This window comes from Phyllostomus discolor, chromosome 8, assembly GCF_004126475.2.
Source record: "Phyllostomus discolor isolate MPI-MPIP mPhyDis1 chromosome 8, mPhyDis1.pri.v3, whole genome shotgun sequence".
Classification (NCBI taxonomy): domain Eukaryota; kingdom Metazoa; phylum Chordata; class Mammalia; order Chiroptera; family Phyllostomidae; genus Phyllostomus; species Phyllostomus discolor.
In genome coordinates, this window is record NC_040910.2 from 75,830,831 (window position 1) to 75,856,697 (window position 25,867).

Here is a 25,867-nt window from a genome sequence, read left to right on the forward strand (position 1 = left end):
ACCAAAGTGTCGCAGGTTCGATTCCCAGTCAGGGCACATGCCTGGGTTGCAGGCCACGGCCCCCAGCAACCGCACATTGATGTTTCTCTCTCTCTCTTTCTCCCTCCCTTCCTTCTCTAAAAATAAATAAATAAATAAATCTTTTAAAAAAAGATATAACCAATACAAATCCTTTCATTCATTCATTGACTATTGTGCTGGACTCTCTCTCTATGAGGTTTTAAAATAAATAAACATGAACAAAATGAAATCTACCTCTAAGGGAGCGTACAATCTAGTTAGAGTGAGGTAGGAGGGGTAGGAACTGGAAAGCAAGTAACAAAAAGAATGTAACACAAGCTAAGGACTGACCAAGTCAGCCTTCTAAACTGTTTTAAAATGTTTAAAAAAAAAAAAAAGAAAAAACAGAACTTGTCTGAATATAAATCCCATGATAAAATAACAACAAACTTACAGCTATTAACAACCAAACCTACAAAACAAAACAAAACAAACAACTAGAACAGGAACAGAATCACAGAAATGGAGATCACATGGAGGGTTATCAGCAGGGAAGTGGGAGGAGAGAGGGGGGAAATGTACAGAGAATAAGTAGCATAACTAGTAGGTAGAAAATAGACAGCGGGAGGTTAAGAATACTATAGGAAATGTAGAAGCCAAAGAACTTATATGTACAATCCATGGGGATGTGCGGGTGGGAGGGAGTGTGCAGGGCAGAGGGGTATGGGGGGATGGGACAACTGTAATAGCATAATCAATGTATTTTTTAAAAATCTCATGATAGGCCCTCTGACAGCAAGTTGAATATGTACATGGAGGTTCGAGTATCAACTTGGTCACTTACAAATTACGTGATTTGGGGCAAATTTTCATCAAACTTTCTAAGTCTACAACCCATAAAAGGGCTAACATTATCACCTACCTGAAACAGTAGCAGTGAAGCCTAACGAGCTAATCAGTGTTCAGGGCTTGTCTACCATTTTACTTCCCTCAATAGAGCTCAAGAATAGTGAAGATGTGTAAAGATGACAATTTCACTTTGAAAGCTACAATACAGCATGGTACCTTTTGCACTAGGTACACACATAAGCGCAGTAAAAGACTGTTATCCTAGTGTCCAAGGACAGAGAACAAATCAGTTTTGCCAGCACAAGGACACAGAAAGTAAAGGTAGGATGCTCTATTACTATTATCACCAACCACCTTAATCATTGTCACAATAATTATCTACCAACATTGAATAATTACTGTGTATTAAGTACTGTTCTAGACTCCTTAAATGCAATAACTCATTTGATACACCAGGGAAAAAATTATATAAGCTACATGAGAAAAACTTGTAGATTACCAATTCATAGAAAAAGAAAATTTCTTTCAGATGAAAAAAATTAGGGAAGGTTGCCAGGAAAAAGAATCTGGTATGCAGATTCAAAGGACAGGCCAGAGGATACACAGAGAAGAGGAGGGAGGGAGTGGTAAACAGTGACAGACAAGAACAGAATATATCTTCATAAGGCTGAATCACAGTATACATGGCAGGCAATATGAAAAAGGATGAAAATGTAAGCCAGGACACATTAAGTCCTTGAGTGCTCATTTGGGATCAGACTAACATGCCCTTTGCATTTTCATATACATAGTTCCCTAAAGATAGTAAAAAGCTGACGATAGATTTTTAACAATAAAGTGACTTGAGTCCTGATGGACGTGGCTCAGTTTTGGGGCATCTTCCCACAAAACAAAAGGTTGCCGGTTCGAACCAAGGTCAGGGCACATGCCTGGGTTGCAGGTTTGGTCCCTTGGCAGGGCACCTATGAGAGGCAACTGATTAGATGTTCTTCTCACCTCAATGTTTTTCTCCCTCTCTTTCTCCTTTCCTTCCCCTTTCTCTAAAAATAATAAATAAATAAGTAAATAATCTTTAAAGAAAAAATAAGGAAAAGAAAGTGACTTGAGAACTGTGGTTCAGGAAAATTAATGATTGCTTTATGTAATACCCCATATAATTCCCCCCCCCACCATTCTTTACTATGGCTAGTAATACCCAGTTTTCCAATTCCACCCAGTCATCCAAGCTACAGATCTGAGATGTTTTCTAGTATCTCCCTCTCCCCATCACACTACTCATTCACAATTCTACCTCGCAAATCTTTCTCCAGTCAACAATTCTGTCACTATTGAATTTTAAGCACTAATCATTCTTTCCTCAAAAAGCCTCCTAAATGACTTTCAAACTCCAATTCATATTACTCACTGGCTCCCACATTACCTATCTAAAATATACATCTGATCATAATGCTCACCTTTGCTTGAAATTGATTTCTAAATTGCCCACAAACTATACAGAATATCAAATTCTATCTGGCTCATATGTGCTTTTCCATGCTCAGATCCATATGTACCTACACTACAATCCCTTCTACCAAACTGCTTTCCAGATTTCCTCTCATGTCCACTCCCATTCATTCAAGGTTCAGTTTAAATATCATCTTTCCCAACTATCTTTAGTGGGGATATTTGCAGGCACTGCAAAAGCCTAAGTGACAAGTATCATATACAATGTAAACCATTTAATACAGGACCCAGATTTTATAACTACACTGAATTTCCTACCCATTTAATTATTTCATTAAGAATCTAGAAAAAATTCAACTCTAACTGGTAGCTCAGTTGGTTAAGCAATGTTCCACAAAACACAAGGTTTGATTACGGGTCAGGGCACATGCCTGGGTTGTTGGTTTGGTCTTCAGTCTGACACGAGTCAACTACTTAATGTTTCTCTCCCTCTCTTTCTCCCTCCCTTTCCCTCTCTCTAAAAATAAATAAAATCTTTTCAAAAATCTAGAAAAATTCAAAATCAAGCAAATTCTAATTTCAACCAAGTTTTTTTTCCCCTTTTGTAAAACTGACAGAAAAAAATTAAAATTCGACAACTCTAGAAATAGGGAGGGAAGCTAAGATTTATCTAAGGAATGAAGCAGTGATGAAATATTCTGGCTACCAAAGTTTATTTATTATATATGAATAAAAATGAGAAACTGGATATAATAGAATTAACAATTTTTAATTTTTTAATGACTCAGCAGTCACTTCAAATTTTTACAGTGTTACCACAATGTTATTTATAGTTACAATATTAACATAGAGATATAACATAAAAACAACATAAAATCACTATTCAAGCTTTCTGGCTCTTTGGATTTGGGCTAAATGAGACTTTCCTTCATAGCAGCATATTGTTAAAGAAAAACTTATCTCCCTGGCTGGCGTAGCTCAGTGGATTGAGCACGGGCTGGGAACCAAAGTGTCCTAGGTTCGATTCCCAGCCAGGGTACATTCCTAGGTTGCAGGCCATAACCCCCAGCAACCGCACATTGATGTTTCTATCTCTCTCTCTATCTCCCTCCCTTCCTTCCCTAAAAAACAAATAAATAAATAATCTAAAAAAAAAGAAAAAGAAAAATTTATCTCCACCTACTGGAAAAAAATAGCTAAGGCCTATAAATTTAAAAAAATTAAAAACTATTACAAACTGTTTTCATTTTTATGAACCCATCACAATATGCCCCCAAAGGCTCAAATATCACTAGCACAGAAGACTCTAAGATCCAAAGTACTTTAAAAATACCACTTTTAAAATGTTATAAATAATACTTTATGTGGGAGTCAACCTTGACCATTTTCTTTTTCCCTTTATGTCCAATTAATTTTACCTGCCAGGTTTACCTTCTCAGTATTTGTTCAATTGTTCTGTTCTTACCACTACCTACCACAGTTTACACCATCATCTCTTACACCTGGACTAATTTCAATTAAGACTCCCTAAATCCAGTCTTGGCTTAAAGTTAGCAGCCGTCAGAGTCATCTACTTCAAGTACAATCTAACCATATCACTTCTCCACTTAAAAACAACCCTTCAGCCCTGGCTGGCATAGCTCAGTGGATTGAGCGCGGGCTGCGAACCCAAGTGTCGCAGGTTCGATTCCCAGCCTGGGTACATGCCTGGGTTGCAGGCCATAACCCCCAGCAACCGCACATTGATGTTTCTCTCTCCCCCTCCCCCTCCCTCCCTTCCCTCTCTAAAAATAAATAAATAAAATATTAAAAAAAAAAACTTTCACTGGCTCCTATTTTATATTTATTTAATAAACATTTAATATAGCACTTACTATATATAATAGTCACTGCTTTAAGTGTTTTACATGTGTTCATTTACTCCTCACAAGTACCCATAATATTTAAACAACTAGCCTTTATAAAGTTGACCCTTGAAAAACAGGAGGGTTTAGGGCTGCTGACCCCCCCACACACATACACACTCAAAAATTCATGTGTAAATTTTGACTATCCCAAAACTTGACTACAACTGTCTCTTGTTCCAGGGGACTGATTCTAGCACCCTCCAAATCCCTAATAAAAATGGCACAGAACAATGCACATAGTTGGCCCTCCACACCTGAGGATTCCCAATGGCAGATGAGAAACCTGGATATGGAGGGCCAACTATACATTGAATATTTATTGAAAAAAGCACACATATTAGTGGACCCAAGCAGTTCAAACTCCTGTTGCTCAAGGGTCAATTTTATATTTTGATATATTTACATATGTATAGTTATATAACACAGCCATCTATGCAGCAGAAATGGAAGCTAAACCCAGGTATCAGGGCTCTTCCACAGTCAGTGCTCTAATCACTACACTATGCTGCCTTCTCCCTGTTTCCTAAAGCCCACATGCTTTAACACAACTCATAAACTATTTGATTAGGTTCCTGCCCACATTTCAACTCTCATTTCTAATCAAGCCCCACTCTGCTCACACTCTGGTAACACTGAGAACCTTGGGTGCCTCTCCTCTCCTGCTTTGTGACCTTTATGACTCCACTGCTATCTGTCCCCTCTGTAGCACCTTCTAGTACTCAGGACAGCTCCTACAACAGAGTGCACTGAATACACTCCAATGAATTATAAAATTCCTCACAAAGTTAGTGAGCAATAACACACAAAAATGTTCTATTAGTTATTACACTGATGGACATATAAAACACAGAAATACCCTGGCTGGGTGGGTCAACTGACTGAAGCATCATCCAAACACCCAAAAAAAAGGTGGTGGGTTTGATTCCCAGTCAGGTTGGGGGTACAATTCCCAGTCAAGGTGTGAGTGGGAGGCAACTGACCAGTGCCTGCCTGCCTCTCTCTCTCTCTCTCTCTCTCTCTCTCTCTCTCTCACACACACACACACACCAACAAATATATCCTTGGGTAAAGTTTTTTTTAAATACAGCGTTTTTTAAAAAAATACACACATACACACAAAACACCAAATGTTTTAGAACTCATGTCTTCAATGCACCTAATGGTTATCCCCTTAAAACATATACAAACAACAATAACCAAAAAAAAAAAAAAAAAACCTTTCACCAAGTTTGGTCCTCTCTCAACTCACTCTTGTTCCTTCACAACATCCACATCTACTGGACAGCCCAAACAAGAAAACAAACAAAAACCTCATCTCGATTCCTCACTTTCTTCATTCCTTGTCTCCCTCACTTCCCATATCCCAACCTTTTCGGCACCAGGGACCAGTTTCGTGGAAGACAACTGTTCCATGGACCGAGAATGAGGGATGGCTTTATAGCCTGCCACCAGATAGATACAGCTTAATCGTCACTTGCCCCTCACTGATAGGATTTTGATGAGAGTCTGCAAGCAACTGATTTATCATGGTCTCTGTGTAATCAAACCTCTCTAAAGATAATCTGTATTTGCAACCTCTCCCCAAAGCTAGCATCATCGCCTCAGCTCCACCTCAGATCATCTAGCATAAGGAGCCTGCAACCTAGATCCCTCACATGCGCAGTTAACAGCAGGGTTCGTGCTTCTAGGAGAATCTAATGATCTGACAGCAGGCAGAACTGAGGTAGTGATGAGAGTAACAGGGAGAGGCTGTAACTACAGGTGAAGCTTGGCTCACCACCACTGACCTCCTGCTGTGCAGCCCCATTCCTACCAGGCTACCGGTCTGTGGCCCAGGGGTTTGGCGACCCCTGCCATATCCAACTGGTTACTAATTTTATACATGTGTCATCTCTCTCAAATCCATTCTTTCAACCTGCATTTAAATAGTCTCACAGTCTATCTGCTTCCATACACTCCACAGTTGCATCTTCCACAATGCTAGTAGTGCCTTTCTAAAAAGGAAATCTAATGATGTCACCATAACTCAAAATCGTCCTCCACGGCACCTCAAAGGGCAAAAGCAGTGGTTCTCAAAAACAATAAAACTAGGGAGCTTATTAAATATGGAGCATGCCCAGGCACTATTATTGCCTTTCCTAAGCTCCAAGGGCCCTTCTTTTGTCCTGTAACTTGTTACCTGAACTTACGCAGCCCAGCCAACTCACTTCTCTCTACTACCTCTGGTGACTTCCTAAATCAGGGGTGTCAAACTCATTTTCACCAGGAGTCACATCAGCCTCGTGGTTGCCTTCAAAGGGCCGAGTATAATTTTAGGACTGTAAAAATGTAAGTACTCTACAACTGCTAAGGAGTTGAAATTACATTAGGCCCTTTGAAAGCAACCATGAGGCTGATGGGGCCCCCAGTGAAAATAAGTTTGACAATCCTGTCCTGAATGAACTTTCTCCTTTGATTTGAGTTCCTTAGCTCTGAATTCTTTCTTTGCCGAAATCAAGTCCTGAGGTCTAACTCCACCAGTAACATGAGATGCCATTTTGCTAACAATCTTTCTGGAAAGTTTTTGTTGTTGATGACATGTGTATTGACACATAGTAAATATTTGGAGTGGGATCATTTCTATGGCAATTCTACCAGTGACCCCTTGCTCTCTCATTTCAAATAACAAGAAAGGAAAAATGCAGATATACGAGGTGCACCCCCAATTCCACTTATGCAGTGGAATTTCTACTGCATAAGTCTAAGATGGAGACTAGAAATTTACATTGTTTAACAGGTAAAAATCCACATCTGATGAAGATGGTCGATGTACTTGTACTACCCTGTTTTACATGCCAGATCAGGGCAATGTACTCACTTTCCTCTATACTCACCCATCACTCCAGCTACCCTGAACTACATGGGACTTCCCTCACAAACCAACATGTACTTATGAGACTGTCTACAAATGTGCTAGAACCCCAATGTAACAAGATTTCTTCAAAACTGTTCAACCAAAATCTTTGTGAAGACTTCCTTGAAAATTCTGGGCCCTCATCTCACCAAGTAGATATTTTTATTACAGCACTATTATGCTACTTCTGTAGACTAAATATGTATTTACAAACTTTAAGATCTTTGAGGGCAGGAAAAACATGTAATGGTGTGGGATAATTTTTTAAAAAGTGGAAACCCTGTCCTGGCTGGGTAATGCAGTTGGTTAGAGTACCACCCTGATATGCCAAGGATGCAGGTTCAATCTCCAGTTAGGGCACATACAAACATCAACCAACCAATACAGAAATAAATGGGACAAAATATTGATGTGTCTCTCTCTCAAAACCAATAAATAAAAAAATTTCCCTGGCTGGTGTGGTTCAGTGGCTTGAACTCCAGCCTGAGAACCAAAAGATCGCCAGTTCGATTCCCAGTCAGGGGACATTCCTGGGTTGTGGGCCAGGTCCCCAGTTGGGGGCATGCAGGAGGCAACTGATCCATGTGTATTTCACACATTGTATGTTTCTCTCTCCTTCTCTTTCTCCTTCCCTTCTCTCCAAAAAGTAAAAAAATAAAATCTTCTTAAAAATTAAAATAAAGAGTAAAAAGCCAATGAGATTCTCTATGCAAATATTATAATGGATAAAAAACAACTATAAGAAATGTAATAACTGTACTCCTCAATCTTAATCATTTTCCTTAATGTAAAATAAGTATTCAGGACATGGGTCTACCAGTTTTGTTACTAAAATAAGAGTCTAAGAGTCTAAACAATCAAAATATCGTGTTTTCTCTGTTGTCGTACTTAAAACTTTTTGAAGGAAGGAAGGAAGAACAAAGTATGTTCAAACACTAGATCTGAACCAATGAGTAACATACTTTACTTAATCTGCTTCTCAGATCATAGTAGTCTCCCTCTAAACAAGTCCCAATATAGGGAACTCTTCTCTAAAATCCCAACACTAAGCTCACTTTGAGTAATTTCTAGAGGGATATAAATTCACTTAAATAAGCTTCTTCAAAGACTTCCTCCGAAACCTGGCCGATGTGGTTTAGTTAGTTTGAGCACTGGTCCTGGGTTCAATCCCCAGTCAGGGCACAAGCCTAGGTTGTGGGTTCAGTCCTCTGTTGGGCTGCATATGAAAAGGCAACCGATCAATACTTCTATCTCACACTGACATCTCTCTCCCTCTGTCTCTCCCTCCCAGCCCCTCTCTCTAAAAATCAAAGCATGTCCTTGAGTGAGAATTTTAAAAAGACAGAGAGACTTTCTCTGATCTTTATTTTCCAAACTATTAAAAACTAGAAAATTTGGGGGAGAGCATTTAAATTAATAATATTTAAAATTCTAAGTGAAATTTTTCTAATAATATAGATGTAAATTGTATTAGTAAATAGGGGAAAGGAGATGAGTCTGCCTTACAAAAGAATTTCAAACAATATATGTAAACACTCCCCACTCTGGGACACAGAACTTTATTCACCAAAGGATAAAGTAGGAGGAAGGAAAAATTTTAACTTTACAACAGAGAAAATGGCTCACACTACATTGACCAAGTGATGAAGGTTAACACCACCAGTGAAGTTCTGTGGGTATCAGATAGCCCCTGACATATGAAAAGTGCAGTTCACCTCTGGTAGTTTTCCCCAAAGGCTGTAATCCTAGTCTAATCATAATAAATAAATAAATAAATAAATAAATAATCGGACAAATCCAGTCTAGGGGCATTTTACAGCAGACCTGACCAATACTGCTCAAGACTGTTAAGATAATGAAAAGAGAGAAACTGTTAGACCAGAAGAGACTAGGGAGACATAACCAAACGCAATGTGGTACCCTGGATTGGATTTGGAATAAAAAGAGGATATTAATGGAAAAACTAGTGAAATCCAAAACAAGTTTGGAGTTCAGCTAATAGTAAATGCTAAGACTGACAAATGTACCACAGAAAGATAAGATGGTAACAATGGGGAAAACTGGGTGCGGAGTATTTATAACAACTGCACTATCTTTACAGCCTGTCTGTAAACCAAAAATTATTCTAATATAAAACATTAAAAAAGTAAAAATGTGATTATTAAATTAATATTTTAAAATACAAAAATTTTCTGATTACTAAAATAAAGATGTACTTTGCAGTGAAAAAAATGTTTATTTGCAGTATATTTTTATAAAAAACTGAATTTTTCCATTTGGCATTGATTTACACAGCACTTATTGCCTACTAAGAAACTATGAAGCCATCACTGGTTTCAGATACATATAATGGATACCAAAGGGCAAAGAATCCTCAATACTAATTCTTAAGAAACATACTCAAAAGTATAAGAACTATATTTATATGCATATTCATAAGCTCAAACTGTATATTAAATTATCTTCCTATAAAAAAAGTCTCTAACAATAAAAAACATTTTTTAAATATTTTGTTTATTTTTTAGAGTGAAGGGAAAGGAGAGAGATAGGGAGAAAAATGTCTATGTGAGAGAAAAACACTGATTAGTGTGCCTTGCAGATGACCAGATCAGGACCAAACCCACAACCCAGGCACGTGCCCTGACCTAGAACTGAACTAGCAACCTTTGGCTTTGCCAGATGACGCCCCACCAAAGGAGCCACACCGGTCAGGGCCAATACTGAAGGGTCTCAAACATTTACTGAAGGATTTACAGGACTTTTATCATTCACTATTAGTAACCACCCTACGAGTTGGATATTGTCAACATTACCAATTAACAGATATAGAAACTGAGGTTTCTCCTCAAGGCATTTGGCTAGTAAACTGTGTAGTTAGGATTAGAATCTAAAATACTCATATATGGTTTTAGTCAACAGCTTTAATTTTCTCTGATAATGGTAAATGTATGGCTTTGTCTCACCCTTAAACATCCTTCTATCTTTGCCACAGGCTAAAAGTGGATTAATCAACAATGTACAAAATCTTAATAAACATAAATCTTTGTATGCCTTCAAAGATTAAATCTTAAATATTTTCTGATTATCTTTCACTCCTATCAAAAGATCGTCTCTTAGAAAAAATTTTAACAGCCTAGCTTAACTGTAAATAATTCTTGTCAACACCAAAGAGGTCAAGAGCAAATAATCAAAATGCAAAGAGCAATTATAAAATGCAACTGTCCAGTTGGGTTAATTCACTTCTTATAGTTGAGAATTTTCTGGCCCTGATAACTAACACAAATGTGATGCTGTTCCCCGGGACAATGTAAAGTCTCTGTAAAGGAAATATAAAGTCTTTTCCTTCACCTTAATTCCCAAGAGATCACTGCAGGTTAGCTATTACAAAGAACTAGAGAATAGCACATTTCCTTTCACATAACCCTGCATTCAATCAAGCAACAAGTATCTACTTGTTAACACTACTTTTGTTTACCTAAATATTAATTTGATATTTAGTTATTCTTACTACCTGTACACCACTATATGCATGCAACAAGTCTTTATTTACTTATTACTACTGTAAAGCAATATTGGGCATTTTCTGGGCACTTAAATCTCTAAGGCCTTATGCAGGCAAAAGTTAATAAAAGACCATATGTTTAAAAAATGTCAATTTAAATAATGCAGGCAGTAAATGCCACTGATTTTCACCATTGTAGGAAAAAATTAACAAACATAAGAATAGTCATAAAAAGGTCTATTCCGTTAAAAGAAAAGAGTGTTTCCTTGCTCATACATGGCAAAATCCAGTGGTTCAGTGCCTGTTATATTTACCGCATTCTAACTAACTGAACATGCGACCTTAAGAAAAGAAATTCTTAGTTTGTCCTCTGATCCATAAAAATATCAACCTACCTCAAAACGCAGTCGACAGGAAAAAAATGAAAGTGAGTAGCATATATATTTACAAATCTCTAAGGAAATGTTTATGACAGTGTTAAAGGACAACTTCAGAGGATACCTTTCCAGAAGTATCCTTGGCAAATGTAAATATCAATCCTAACTAGGCAAGGTAAGATTCAACCAAGAGCCACTATCTTTTAAAGAGAAAAACAATAAAACAAAATAATAAGCACTTAGGACGTCTCTATCCAATTAGTATAAAAACATTTCACAAATATCAATTAAGGCTATAACTGCCATGGCAAGTTTAAAGATTATACCCATAGCAGAAGCTAAACTAAGGTTCCATTGAAATGATGAGCCCAAAGTGTCACACCAAAGCAGCAACAAGGCCAAAAAAATTCACAAAGACTTCCCTGCAGTTAACTATTGGGTTTATATAACACACTATCTTTCTTCATGAAGAAATGTTTGTCCTTCAGTAACTAGGATTTACTCTACAACTAAGCATCTTCAAAAGAGTATATTTTTTTCATTTCATAACTTGTATACCATGAATTCTATTCTAAATAGAGCACCTTTTTAAGTAAAAAAACTATTATAGCTGCATTGTAGATGACAGAACAGTGGCAAAGAATTTCCACTTCAAACTTAACTCTTTTTTCAATGTACATGAAACAAGTTGCCTGTCATTATGAAATATTTCACAAAAGAGACTTAGAGGCAAGTAAAATAATCTTTTAAAAGCACTGCAGATATGGCCAGCTCTGTTTAAAATCAAGTTTCAAGTCCTTTTGGCAAAACTGTGCATGATTCACTGCTTTAGAACTCAATAGGAAGAATTGGAAAATTCAGTTTGATTGCCTTAATATTTTGTTTTGGGTTTGTTTTTTAAAGACATCTCCATCCCAATGTTGATAACTTCCATAGTTTCCATGGCTTATTTATTAAAATAAGCTGTGAATAATATGAACCACATATAAACAAAAAGTAGTCATATATATTATATTCTTGCACTATTATTTTTATATGTACATAATTTAGTACATAGGAAACATTTACATTCAAAAAACATACAGACTATGAAACATGGATGTTCTAGCTAGAAAACCAAAAATTATGATACTGACTTTTCCGTTCCAGAAACATATTCAAGTCTCTTGTGTACTAGAGTTACTTTATCTGGAAAAAGAACCAAGTAATTCTACTAAAAAATAAAATATATCCCAATCTCATTACAAGTTTTATGAATATAGGATTATGAAGAATTTTAAAAAATCGATCTCTAAATTAAGCAAAAGATTCTGCCACGAGTATCAGAAACATACACAGATACACATTTGGAACTGAAGCTCTCAATTAAGTCAAAATATTTTAAGTTCCCAATCAACTAATAATCTACTGAAAAAAAAAAATCACTACTCTTAGTGCACTTCTACAGCTACAAATACTAGGGATGGGAATATGTCAGACACATAACAGTGATTTGCCATTCCTAACCTTACTCATTCCTTACTATATGAACCCTACTTTCTAATCACATTTAAAATAACCAAAGCATAAAAATATAACAGAGAGTTATAAGGCTCATTGAAATCACAGTTACCACACGAATTCAACATTCTTTTGAATGTCTATTCATCTGAATGTTTGATACAAAACATTAAAGTAACCTCCCCTCCCTTATGGTAGGACCTTACAAAAAGGACCCTTTCAAGGGACAACACACGAGCCTTTAACACAAATTACCGTATCCTTTTTACTCATCTTTGATATTATTTTTTTTTAAATCATAGCTTTACTGTTTTAATGAAAACTAAAGCAAAAGAAAATATCTGTAGTACTCTTATTAGATTTCTGCAATATTTCTATTTCTTGCCAAATATTTCTGGCATTCATTAATGTACACTTACTTGACTAAAACAATAAAAATGTTAAGAAGGGCATATACACATGTGTGGGTGTGTTATATATACAGGTTCATATAGACAATAAGTGTCTGCTTTAGAACAGGGACATTGCTTTTTACCTCAATTATTCAATACCCACCTTGCAAAAAAGGTGGAAACTAAAAACATTAGGTTTTAAGATTTACTATAGAAAAATGCCTTTGTAGTAGCATCAATTAGCACCAAATAACCTTACAAAACACAAGAGAAAAAATGCTATGAAAGGGTAATCTAAACCTGGCATTTCACAGATTCTGCTCTCCTACTCCACCCAGGCTCAATGGCTGTTCATAGCATCCACAAATATTAGCCCATTTTTAAAAAAAGGGGCCGCAGGGGTACCAAAACTGGGCTAGCTCCATCAAAATCAATATATGCAGAAATATTTTGTGAAAAATTGGGTTCTAGTCTGATTTTTTTAAAGGTTCAAATTTGTTTTAGATCCCCTTATGAACAAACCAAACGATCATTTATAATAGAACATGAAAAAATAAATCACTCTAAATACAAATTACTCTTCTGCTTTAATAAAAAGTGCAATTTGCAACTGCCAATTATTTTTGCAAAACTGTGTCCTGAAAGATCCCCATGAGATTAAAAGCTAGCTAATGCCATAGATTCAAATCAAAATTTAAGTAAAAGCTTTTTATGTTTAACATTATCTTACTACAACATATATACAAGCAGGAAATTTTCCTGATTAAGAGATCAGACCCTGCTGCAATCACACCCTGCTGTAAAAATAAATAAATAAAAATTTAAGCAAATACTACTGTGGCAAAAGGGGAGGGATGACACATGAAAGGCCAAGCACTCTCCTCCACCCTAGCCTCAAAATGAAAATCACACTAAACAATCCATCCCCCATCAAAAATAGAATTACCAAAAATGGCACAAATTTTTTGTTTAGCCTTTGAAATGTTATGAATCTCAAGGACTGTGTGTTTAAGTAGCGGTCGGAATATCAGTAATATCTTCATTTCCTCCAGATTGCCTCTTAAGGAAAGGGGGAAGGGGGACCTTGGCATGACATCGCCCATTGAGAACCACAAACCTGATTCTTCTCTTCAAAAGCACAATTTCCCAACCAACTGGCTGATATAAATTGGACCCAGACCCAAACAGAAAATCTCCTGCCCTCCTCCCAAGGAGTTTCTTGCCAAGTCACTGAAGAAAGACAGAATAACAAAGCCAAGGCACCTTGCTCTCATTTATCTCGATATTAAAAATCTTCTCCTCCTGTCCACTCGTATGCTTAGAGAGGTAGAGTTAAAATTTGCCCACCATCTCAAAAGCACTTCTCACCTGGGAGACTAAGAAAGGCGGCACTGCGTTTCTTCAAGGAGTGGGGAGATTAGATGTAGGGGAATAGCTGAGGGCCTGGAAGCTCAGTGTTACAACGTCAAAAGGCAACTCCCGTTTGAGAAGCCAATGGCAGAAAAAAAATCCTGCCTCATTTGGCGGGTGGATGCTGCAGATGGTTCGGCGGGCCAGGCCGCTCTTTTTAGAGGATGTGAAGGCTGGACCACCGCACAGGAAGGCCAGGGAAGAAGAGGTTGGCCATCCTCCTCAGGTCAGCCCCATCCTAAGGACAGGCGGGGGACGGAACTCCTGGAAGGCCTGTGGGTGCCGCGTCGGCGCTAGGCTGGGTCCGGTCCTCGAGCCGCGGACAGTGGATAAGGTGGGGAAAGCCGAGCTCGCTTTCCGTGGCCGGGGAAAGGAGGGCCGAACCCTTTCTCCAAGATCAGAGAGCGACCTGCTCTCCACGCCCTTCCTACCGAGGAATACTTTTCTTGCTAAGTCACCGAGGGAGAGGGCGATCCCTTCCCGGGAAGGGCCGCGGGTGGAGCTGAGGCGGCCTGGCACCCCAGAACCCGGGCCGGGAAGGAGAGTGAGGGCAGCGCCCTCAGCGGCCTGGTCCCCCCTCCTCTCGGGTGTCTCACTCAACGGCCGTCGCGGCCGCCATTTTGAGAGCAAGGAGAGAAGAAGAAGGAGGCGGCGGCAGGGGGAGGGGAGAATGGGAGGGAGGGGACCGGCGCAGCCACATCGTCAGGCCGCCGGGCTCGGCCCGCAGCCGCCCGAGCTCAGTGGAGAAGACAGAGAGAAGGGCGTAGACCCTTGTCGCCTTACCGGAGCGCTGCACAGCCGCCTCCGCAGGGCCTCTTCCGTCCTTCACTCCCATCCACCGGCGGGGGAGGGGGAGAGGGAGAGGGAAGGGAGGAAGGAGGGAGGGAGGGAAGGAGGGAGGGGGAGGATGGCGCGCTGGGCCCGGGCCCGGGAAGGGGGAGGGGAGGGGAGCGGACGGGCTCCTCAGCCGTTCCGGGGCTCGAACCCAAGCCCGGCGCTCGCGGTTTCTCTCGCTCGCGCCCGGGCGCTCCCCTCTTTCTCTTTCTTGATCCCTAGACTCCGAGGTCGCTGCTCGTTCGCTAGCTCACTAGCTATCTCGGCCTCCAGACTCCGCCGCCGCCCCGCCGCTCCAGCTCCGTCTGTCACAGGAGCTGCCCCAACCCCCTGACGTCACTGCGCCGCCGCCGCCGCCCCAGACCCGTCGGGAAGAGGGAGGGGAGAGGGCCAAGAGCGGAGGAGGGGCTGCAGCGCATGCGCCGGCCTGGGCCCGGCTTGAGGCGTGCTGTTTTCCGCTTAGCAGGCGGGTAGCCGGCTGGCGCGGCTTGGCGGTACCCGAGAGCTAGTGAGCGAGTTTGCGCACTAGGCTCTTCTCGCGCCCCGCACACTTCGGTAACCTTGGAAATAGTCTCTTGGTTCCCTTTCCCTAGACCCTCATCTCACGAACTCCGCCTCTGTTCGCCTCACCGCCCAGCTCTTGCCTGTAAACGACGTTATCCCGCTCCCCCGACCAACAGCCGGACCCGTGGGCATCCCTGGATTCCGGGGCCCCGATTGGCTTACAGAATAAAGCCGAACCTGAGCCAAGCTGCCGATTCTTCTACCTCCAGCCTTTGGGTTTATTTCCCAGTTGGGGGTTGGGGGTTGGAAGTAGGTTGGGTTCGTTTGGGGAGAAGAGTTCAGGTTGGAAGGCTGATGGGACGCACAATTGTCTTCACTGTTATTATAGATTTTTAATTGGGAGGATTCGCTTTTAGATGTGATTCAGCTATTCTTTTCCTTAGTCACATACACACATCTGAAAGTCTGGAAGTCTAAAAACTGAAGCCCAAAGAAAGATCTGGAACTTTTTCCCTACAAGGCGCGCGCGCGCGCGCGCGCGTGTGTGTGTGTATGTGTGTGTGTGCGTGTGAGTGATGTAGCTAAATTATGGGTTGAAATACTGATGATAAATCTGGGGGATTTGTAGTCAGCTTATTCACACAGAGACATTCGATTTCAAAGAGTCCAGATTGAAGGTCCTGAATCATTCAGTACGGGATATTCTTTTAATAACAGGTAATGATGAATACTTCATCATTAATTTGCATTGTCCAAGGAACCTTTCCTGAAACTTAAGTTTAGGGTTATATTCATTTATTTTATTACGTCCCTTTGTATAGATAAATACATACACTGTCTTTAAGCAGCAACTCAGTTAAGGAAAGAGATAACTTGGGTGTGAATCCGGATCAGCCACTTAACCAGAAATGCCACCTTGGCTAAATAACTCTCTCTGGCCTGAGCTTCTCTGTAAAATAGACTTAAATAACTAATTTGTAAGGCTTTTGTGAGAATTAGAGAGGGATGTTGCATTCGTAAAGTATATTTTGCCTTAGTAGGGAATCACGGGTAACTCCTGTACCTATTACCGTAGGTTGATACCAAAACAAGTTTCCTTTTATCAAGAAAGGTGGTCTCTATCCCTGGAGGAGTTACAAGAGGAACATGAACAAATTGCCTGGAAGGTTTGGGTTTTCTCCTTCATTAAGGCAGAGAAGAAAAATCAATCTCCGGAAGGTCCTTTCCAGGTTTATAGTTCTGGCATTCTCTAGATGAAAACAAGATGAGGCACAGGTTTGGTCTGTGCTTCATCCAATAACAGTCAATAAACATGAAATAAATTAACATCTCTTGTTCTAAGAATCTACCTTCGGTTCATTTCTGCCTTTTAAAATATTTATTATTGCCTGATATCACACTAGTTAATATTTAATCAGCTGAGTAAATCAGTTCTTTATTCTTTAAAAAAAATGTTCTAAAGGCCAACAAAATTGCCCAGGAAGGAACCAGAATCACGTTGATAAACACTGATTTAATACAAGTAGGTAACACTAAACCCTATGAACCTTGGGCTCATAGACTCATGTATTTAGGATATTTTAAAATATGTACTAAATTGAGATCAGTATATTTCTATAGCAATCCTTCAAAAAAACCCAATAAACTCACTTGGGAAGAATGTATGAAAACTTTCTTCCTCAATAATAATTTTTCTGAACAGAAATAAAATTGTCATGTGTTTAACCTGATATGGAGCAATTCACTCTGGTTCTGTGCACTTTCTTTTCAGTTGCTAATGTGATAGATCCATCTTAATCAACACTTGTCTATTGAGAATGGAAAATTAGGACATCTATACTGTCAATCATAATTCATAAGGACTTACACAGAACCTACTACATCCACCCAGGAAACATTTAATAATGAATATTTTGGATGATGTTTCTAAAAAAATTAAGTATAAACATCCATTTTACTTACAACTGAGTTCATCTGAATTGCAAATCTTTGTTTTTCCAGCAGACATTTTCAAAATGGAAACATTTGTTTCAATTGCTGTTGTAAAATGAACGTTACCTTAAACAATTCTGCAAATAAGCTAATTGGAAGAAACACTCCAAAAATATTGCTATTGGGGAGAGTACAAAATGTCTTCTAAAAGTAGCTCCAGAACAAAAATCTCTTTACAATGAGCACAAATGTTAAAATATTATTTTGGGAATTAAACTATCCTCTGTTTACAGACAAACACATTGCTCTGTGTGTATATTTGATAGAAATTTGCAAATGGTGAGAAGGTCGCTTTCAGACCTACAAATTACATGTATCATTTGAAAGAGAACCATGACCCAACTGGTAACAGACTCGCTCCAGGAGATTTTAGCTCATTAATTTGTGTGCCTGCATTTCCCCAAAGCGTGGACATGTCAATGAGGGCAAATCCAACTAAACCAGTCATTCTCCATCTCAGCATCATGGCATCCACATGTGTCACGAGCATTGGGAAGCCATAGAAACAAATTAAAGGCTATTAAAAAATTGAAACTCTCAGCTGGACATAGAAGTAGTATTTAGAACCAGGACTTTGTAATCTAAAACCTTTAAAATATATATAAAAATAATTTCAAAGTGCTAACTTAAACAATACAAAAAGATGTATCATTCCTTCTGGGTTTCACCACAGCAGAACAGGTGAAGGGGTAAAACAAACTTTCTTCCGTTCTGTGTCTGTACACCCAGTACAGTAAAAGATTAATTCACATTTAGAGGACTTAAAGAAGATTTTATGAAGGAAGTGATTTAAAGCAGACTTTTAAACATGGCTAGAGTTTTAATTAATTCACTCAACAAATATTTACTGAATGCCCTCTATATACCAATCCCTGCGCTAGGTGCTGATGAACAAAACAGATAGAATCCCTGAGCTCATGGAGTTTGTATTCTGGCAGAAGACAGGCAAAAAAAGGTGACAAAGCTATAAAGGCAATACAGTAATGAAGTGGAGAAAAACAAGGGACAGCCCTAGTGAGTGCAGTAAGAGAAGATATTTCTGAGGAGTGAGTGACATTTAAGCTGAGGCTTAAGTAGCTAAGAGATTCCAGATTAAGAAACAAGTACAAAGGCAGGAAATGAAAGAATGTCCAGGCAGATGGAGTAAAATGATGGTGAGGAAAAAGACGTCTTGACCGCACTGGTCTAGAAAGGGACCATAAGACACACTCCCCCCGCTGCCCCCTGCAAATTTGGGAGGAATAATGGTTGATAATGCTGCTGTTGAGTTCTGTTTACATTTACATTAGTTACATTTACATTACATAAATACGATGTTATTTATGTTATTAAATATTTCACCACATTTTTTGCTTCAAAAGTTTTTTTCCTATTTTCCTCTAAAACCTAAGTGGGTCTTATGGTCCAAAAATACAGTATTAGAAGGAAAAAACAATCCCCATGAAAATAATTTAATTAAAATCAAAATGAAAATAGAAACAGTGGAAGTGGTTTAATTCTGCTAATACTAAATACATCTTTCCCTAAAAATTCACTGAAGTTAGTATAATTCTGATTAAAACACTTGGATTCACAAGTGCTGACTCAACATTTCCTTAAAGTCAATTCATAACAGTAAAACTCCCTGGATCTACAGCTGCACTCTCCAATAGGCATATATTATGAAACAGCAATGTACTATAATTTGAAATTTTGTAGTAGTCACATTTTAAAAAGATAAACTTACTTTTTAATCTTTTTTCATACTCTTTGAAATCCAATGTATACATATTTTATACTTATAGCATATCTGAATCCACAGTAGCCACATTACAAGTACATAATAGCCCATGTGGCTAGCAGCTGCTGGACTGGATAGTACAGGTCTGAGGGAAAGACAGTGCAAGTAGAAAGAATGGTTTGAGCAAATGTATGGAGTTAAAAATGTGGAAGGCAAGTTCTGGGAACAAGAAATGGTTCCAGTACAGCTGAAAAGGAGTATTTGTATATGAAAGAGGAGTGGAGGCAGGTGGAGGGCTCTGGAGAGGTGAAGGGAGAAATATTTGGGCTCTAAGCCTGGGAAGATCATCTGAACTGGATTTGAATATCTTGAAGCTAGTCTGTCCTGTTTGCAATGGAACTGCTTATATTGTTTTTGTGTGACACCATAAACTAATAACCTTCATCTTCCAAAGAGAACTTTCCTTGCTCCCTTCAATAACATACTTTTATCCCCTCTCAGTTGCTAATTCTACTGTCCCTCCTTCCACCATTGACTGTACAGAGAAAGGAAGGACTGAATTCCAGATCCCCAAATGATGGTCCAAAAAACCACTAATGCTAAGTTATATCAAGACATACCCTAAATCATGGTTTTCAGACTTTCTTTTTTTCCAAAGCTTATTTTTCCAAACAAAATATTGTACAGAATGCTCACATATATTTTAGAAAAGCAAACAAACATAAACAGAGCTTCCCTGTTTGAAGTAGCGGCTCTGGGGCTCAACTGACACTCCCCCTACCCTATTACACCTATAAGAGAAAACTGCTATCATCTCACTGTACATCTTTGACAGCATTCACAAATCATACCAGGTTCATTTCTTCATTTAAAAAAATTGGAAAACTAACTCCATACTTTTTTAAAAGTGAGTCAGTAATGGCTGCCTATTTAGAATTTGTGATTTCCTCCTGGATTCCAGTATATAGTACATAGATAAACAAAATGATATTATCTTCCCCCAAATCACTTTTGATACATACATATACCCTTAAAATATGTAGAATTTTGTTCCAAATATCTTCCTCATAAAATTGGGCCTTGTTTTAAATGTGAATTTTCTAGGACTGAAAACAGGTTAGTGGGAGCACTGACAGCTGAGATGAGAAATAATTTGAGACTGAAGGTCTGTATACCTCGCAACCCACAGCCTACTTATCTGTAAGACTGCTTCTTCCTTTTCACTAGGTATTCGTTTCATATACTGATGATTTATACCACAGCCAAAAATTTGGAAAATGCCGAACATAATAAAAAGTGAAAATCCCAATTCCATAACTCAGATATAACCACAGTGAAAAAATGATATATACATCCTTTCAATTTTTGGCTTATATATAATTATTTTTACAAAATCAGAATCTTAGTTTAAATGCAGTTTTGAATCTTAACAGCTATTAACTGAAGGTTAAAAGTCAATATTTTCCCATGCCACTAAATGATCTTCAAAAGCATGATCTTTTAATGGCTGCCAAATAGCCCACTGTACTTGTGTTTTTCATAGGGCCACTATAGGTGTCTTGGATGGGACAATCCTTTTTTATTTCTGAGTCAAACTTTTTATTTTGAGATCATTGTAGATTGGCATACAGTTGTGAGAAGTAATAAAGAGATTCTTTATACCCTTATACTCTATCCCAATAGTAAAATCTTTAAAAAAACTACAGTAGCATATCCTCCTGGCTGGTGTAGCTCAGTGGATTGAGTGCCAGCCTTTGAAACAAAGGGTTGATGGTTCGATTCCTAGTCAGGGCACATGTCTGGATTGTGTACCAGGTAGTACCCTTGTGAGAGGCAAACACACATTGATGTTTCTCACCCTCTCTTTCTCCCTCCCTTCCCCTCTCTCTAAAAAAATAAATAAGTAAAGTTTTAAAAAACACTGTAGTACCATATCCAAACTGAGATATTGACATTGATACAACATACAAAATATTTCCATCAATAGGATCACTCCTATTGTCCTTTCATAGCCAGTCACACCTACTTCTTTCCCACCCCAGCCCCTTCTCATGCATCAATACTACACAGTCTTGATTCTTATAGTTGTATGGTAAAACTTAACATTGAAAAAAGAGTGATTCCTCCTACTTTTATCTACTGTTTCAACATTGATTTAGCTCTTCTAATTCCTTTGCCTTCCCATATAAATTGCCAAAAAATCTTGTCTATATCTACAAAAAAAAAACCTGATGGGATTTTAATAGTAGTTGCAATAAGCCTGTACATCAAATTGACATCTTTACTATATTGAGACTTCCAATTAATGAACACCATATGTCTCTCCTTTTCTTTAGATCTTTTCTCCAACAACAATTTGCAGATTTCAGTATATAAGGTTCTATACACATTTTGTTAGATTTACACCTAAGTATTTTGTGGGGTTTTTTTGAGTGATTAGAAATGAATTGTATTGTTAATATTGGTGACCACGTTTTTTTATTACTTATATATAAAAATGCAATTCATTTTTGTATGTTTATTGTATATCCTGCAACTTTGCTAAAGTCACTGATTGATTCCAGGAGGGGGGTTTTTTTGGAGAGTCCTTGGGATTTTCAGTGTAGACAATCATGTCACCTGAAATAGGGACATTTTCATTTTTTCCTTTATAGCCTATATGGCTTTTATTTCTTTTTCTTGCCTGTTGTACTTCCAGCACTATGTTGAGTAAAAGTGATTAGAGTATCCCTGGCTGGGTATCTCAGTTGGTTTGAGCATCATCCCAACAAGCCAAGGTTGCAGGTTCAACCCCCCTCCACTGCCACCCCCATCAGGGCACAAACAAGAATCAACCAGTAAATGCCTGAATAAGTGGAACAACAAATTGATATTTCCCTTTATCTTGTTCTCAATAAGCGGAAGAAAGCATGCATACTTTCCATGTTAAGCCCTAGGGTTTTAGCAGGTATTTTTTTATCAAGTTGAGAATGTTCTGAATCCCTATTTTTATGAGAGGTTTTTTTTAATCATGAAAGGGTACTGGATTTTGTAAAATGATTTTTCTACAGCAACTGTTATGATCATGTGATTTTTCTTTAACCTGTTAATATGTTATGTTATACCAATTGATTTTCACATATGAAACAGCCTTGCATCCCTGGAATAAATCCCACTAGGGTCATGATATATAATTATTTTTATGTGCTGAATTCTAATTGCTCATATTTTGTTGAGGATTTTTGTATATGTATTTGTGAGGAATATTGGCCTGTAATTTTTTGTATGTACTGTCTTTCCTGGTTTTAATATCAGGATAATACTAGTTTCATAAAATTAACTGGCAAGTGAAGATATAATTTACCTATATCAAGAATGGAAAAGGGGATACAGCTACAGAACCTGAAGAAATCAAAAAGATAATAAGGGAATAATATGAAAGCCTCCACAGACATAAATTTGACAGTTTAGATGAAATGAACCAATTCCTCGAGAAACAAAATTCCAATTCACCCAATATGAAATAGGTAATTCAAATAAACCTATAGCTATTAAGAGTATTGAATTTATAACTTAAAAGCTCTCAATCCAAAACAGCCTTTGATCTATTTTGAGTTGGTTTTTGTTTATGGTATAAGGTAAGGCTACAACTTCATTCTTTTGTAATTTTCCCAAAACCATTTATTGAAAAGACTGTCCTTTGCTCATCAAATAATTTTGGAACCAGACTTCTGGCCAAGGTATTGGCAGGTATGGGTAGACACACTGTGCCTCCTTGCACAACCAAGATAGGGACAACAACAATTTAGAAATAGAATAACAACCAGAACTGACAGAAAATTGAACTGTATGGAAGTTGGACAACCAAGCCGTTAAAATAGACACATTCATCCAGATGGGTAGGAGGGGTGGAGTCAGGCAGCCAGGCAGAGAGGGTCTTGGCACAAAGAGCCATGGAACTGGGCGCATAAGGCATCCCGGGCACACAGGCAGATGGCAGACCCCGGGCTCGGGGTGGCTACCAGCAGACCCAGCAAGGTGGTGATTGTGAAGCAAGGCACTGCTTGCAACCCAGGGTCCCAGCGCCGGGAAATAGAGCCTTGGGACACTGATTGAAAACTCCTGTGGGGGTTGAGGAACAGGGAGAGACTCCCAGCCTCACAGGAGAGTTCGTTGGAGAGACCCATGGGATCCTAGAATGTGCACAAGCACACCCACACAGGAATTAGCACCAGAAAGGCCCAGTTTGCTTGGGGGAAGTGGTAGAAGGGACTGAAGTCAGACAGAGAGCGGAGCAAGCGCCATTGTTCCCTCTCGGACCCTGCCCCCACATACAGCTTCACAACCCAGTGACTGGGTTGCCCCACCCTGTGAACACCTAAGGCTCCGCCCCTCATACTTAACAGGCACGACAAGACAAAAAAAAAAATGGCCCAAATGAAAGAACAGATCAAACCTCCAGAAAAAATACAACTGAGCGACTAAGAGACAGTCAACCTATCAGATGCATAGTTGAAAGCACTGGTGATCAGGATGCTCACAGAATTGGTTAAATTTGGTCACAAATTAGATGAAAAAATGAAGGCTATGCTAAGTGAAATGAAGGAAACTGCACAAGGAACCAATAGTGATGGAAAGAAAACTGGGACTCAAATCAGTGGAGTGGACCAGAAGGAAGAAAGAAATAACCAACCAGAACAGAATGAAGAAATAAAAACTCAAAAAAATGAGGAGAGGCTTAGGAACCTCCAGGACATCTTTAAATGTTCCAACATCCAAATTATAGGGGTACCAGAAGGGAAGAAGAAGAGCAACAAGTGGAAAAGTTATTTGAACAAATAACAAAGGAGAACTTCCTCTATCTGGTGAAGGAAATAGACTTCCAGGAAGTCTAGGAAGCTCAGAGAGTCCCAAAGAAGTTGTACCCAAGAAGGAACACACCAAGGCACATCATAATTACATTAGCCAAGATAAAAATGAAGGAGAGAATTCTAGAAGCAGCAAGAGATAAGGGGACAGTAACCTACGAAGGAGTTCCCATCAGACTGCCAGCTGATTTCTCAAGAGACCTTACAGACAACAAGGGTCTAGAAAGAAGTATTCCAAGTCATGAAAGGCAAGGACCTATATCCCAGATTACTCTATCCAGCAAAGCTTTCATTTAGAATGAAAGGGCAGACAAAGTGCTTCTCAGATAAGGGCAAGTTAAAGGAGTTCGTCATCACCAAGCCCTTATTTTATGAAATGTTGAAGGAACTTATCTAAGAAAAAAAAGATGATTAAAAATATGAACAGTAAAATGACAACAAACTCACAACTATCAACAACTGAACCTAAAACAAAAACAAACTAAGCAAACAATAGAATAGGAAGAGAATCACAGAAATGGAGATCACATGGAGGGTTAGCAGTGGGGGTAAGGAAGGGGGGAGAATGGGGGAATAGGTACAGGGAATAAGAAGCATAAATGGTAGATACAAAATAGACAGGGGAGCTTAAGAATAGTATGGGAAATGGAGAAGCCAAAGAACTTATATATACAACCCACAGACATGAACCAAGGGGGGAATGCTGGTGGGTGGAGGGGTGCAGGACAGAAGGGAATAAAGGGGAGAAAACAATGGGACAACTGTAATAGAATAATCAGTAAAATATAGCTTTAAAAAAGATTCTCTCTTTATTTTTAACCTTTGGCATTTTAATTATGATGTGTCTTGGAGTGGGCCTCTTTGCATCCATCCAGTTTGGGATTTTGTGCTTCCTGGACTTGCATGTCTATTTCCTTCACCAAATTAGGGAAGTTTTCTTTCATTATTTTTTCAAATCGATTCCGAATTTCTTGCTCTTTCTCTATTCAATTCTGGCACCCCTATGATGTGAATATTGGACCTCTTGAAATTGTCCCAAAGACTGCATATACTATCCTCATTTTTTCAGATTCCTTTTTCTTCTTGTTGTTTTGATTGGTTGTTTTTTTCTTCCTTATGTTCTAAATCATTGATTTAATTCTCAGCTCCACCACTCTACTGTTGTTTCCCTGTAAATTGTTCTTTATTTCAATTAGTGAACCCCTTCGTTTTTGATTAGATCTTTTTTATGCTGCTGAGGTCCTCACTAGGTTCCTTGAGCATCCTTATAACCAGTGTTTTGAGCTCTGCATCTGATATATTACTTATTTCCATTTCATTTAGCCCTTTTTCTGGAGTTTTGATTTTGGCCATGTTTCTTTGTCTTCTGATTTTGGCGATCCCCCCATGTTTGTTTTTATGTATTATGTAGAGCTGCTTTGACTCCGTGTGTTGGTAGTGTGGCCCAATGTAGTAGGTGTCCTATAGGGTCTAGTGGCACAGCATCTGCAGTCACCCAAGCTGGGTACTGGAGGTGTGCCCTTTGTATGGGCTTAGTACAGCCTCCTCTTGTTGTTCAGACTTGGTTGCAGTTAGCAGATCAATGGAAGGGATTTAACGAAGCCAGTCAACTGCAATGATTGGCTGTGACCACTGACCACCACCCTCTGCCCTCCATGGAGGATATGCTGTGCAGGGGCAGGATGGTTGTGTTC

The 25,867-nt window shown here is 38.9% G+C and overlaps 1 protein-coding gene across 1 annotated transcript in view; it reads right to left on the minus strand.

Moving 5' to 3' along the window:
* The window catches only part of PAFAH1B1 (platelet activating factor acetylhydrolase 1b regulatory subunit 1), a 73,216-nt gene extending 57,774 nt beyond the window's left edge, over positions 1–15,442 (minus strand). Inside the window, 1 exon segment of the mRNA XM_028519529.2 lies at positions 15,060–15,442. The gene's annotated coding sequence lies outside the window, so the exon portion shown is untranslated.
* Positions 15,443–25,867: the final 10,425 nt, after the last annotated feature.